The sequence below is a fragment of the Octopus sinensis genome, linkage group LG15 (assembly GCF_006345805.1).
Source record: "Octopus sinensis linkage group LG15, ASM634580v1, whole genome shotgun sequence".
NCBI lineage: Eukaryota > Metazoa > Mollusca > Cephalopoda > Octopoda > Octopodidae > Octopus > Octopus sinensis.
In genome coordinates, this window is record NC_043011.1 from 54,663,888 (window position 1) to 54,665,477 (window position 1,590).

The window sequence follows — 1,590 nt, forward strand, 5'->3', positions numbered from 1 at the left end:
AGGTAATTAGGTAATTATATTACGTCATTTCCTGTTTCGCCGGAAGCTATCCAGTGATGATTAAAATATCATTAATATTACTTGTCGAAACAGAATTCCATTTAGAGAAATTATTTGGAAATATCTGAGTGAACTTATAACTATGGCTTCGCTTATTCTGCGAGTATACGCATAAAAAATGAATCAAGTATATAAGTATTACCTCCATCTCTTCATATCGAGGACTAAAAAAATTTATGCTTAAAGTATTGTGTAAATGCACGTATATATTTACACACCTGTATAAATGTATGCACCCGCACACATAGTATATTTATGTGTGTGTGCATGAATGTATACTTTATATGTGTATGTATGTAAATGCGTGTGTATGTGTGTGTATATGTGTAATAATACATATATCTATACATATATATATATATATATATATATATATATATATATATATATATATATATATATATATATATATATATAAATATATATATATATATTGTGCATGACGCATTGTTTTATTTTTCTGTAGTTTCAGCTTAGAGCTGCGGCCATATAAATTAAATATAATATAATATAAATTAAAAGCATAAATATATTCACACACACACACACACACACACACTCGCGAGCGCACTCACACACACATTAGTATATATTCAGGAAGGGAATATATTTCTAATAGTATGCAAACAGCTACAGTATTAATCAATATGTCTGTTTGTATACGCATACACATATATTTAATATTTATATATAAATATATGTACATACACACCACACACACACACGCACACACATATATATGTATGTATGTATATATTTATATACATATATATGTGCATATAGAGAGATAGAGAGAGAGAGAAAGAGAGAGAGAGAGAGAGAAAGAGAGAGAGAGAGAGAAGAGAGAGAGAAAGAGAGAGAGAGAGAGAGAGAGAAAGAGAGAGCGAGAGAAATGAATATATAGATAGTCAGACATACAGACTGACAGACAGACAAATAACAGACAGACAGATAGATAGATAGACAGACACATACACACACATACAGGTACATATATGTTGGTGTTGTGTGCATATATATATGGATATGTTGTGTATTATATTCATATATATATATATATATATATATATATATATATATATAATATATATATATATATGTACATGTGTTGTATGTGTGCCTGCCGGTGTGTATGAGTGTATGTTTGTATGTGTGTGTGCATTACATTTTTAAAAACTACGTTTTGAAGACTCGGCACTTGACTCATTAAATTTCTTCTTTTTCTCTTTCGTTTCTCATTTTTTCCCCCTAATTAAAATTAAGGAATACGTTTTCCCTAACATTTCTCATGATTACATAACATTGTCATTTTTTTTTTTCATGATATAACAAGGCAATTATTTTACAGCCAAGAGACAAAAACACAAGGCAACATTTCATTAAAAAATATTTCAAGAATTGTGGACCAAAAAAAGCGTTGAACCGGCAGAATCGTTAGCACGCCGGGCGAAATGCTTTGCGGTATTTCGTCTGCCGTTTCGTTCTGGAGTTCCAATTCCGCCGAGGTCGACTTTACCTTTCATCCTTTCA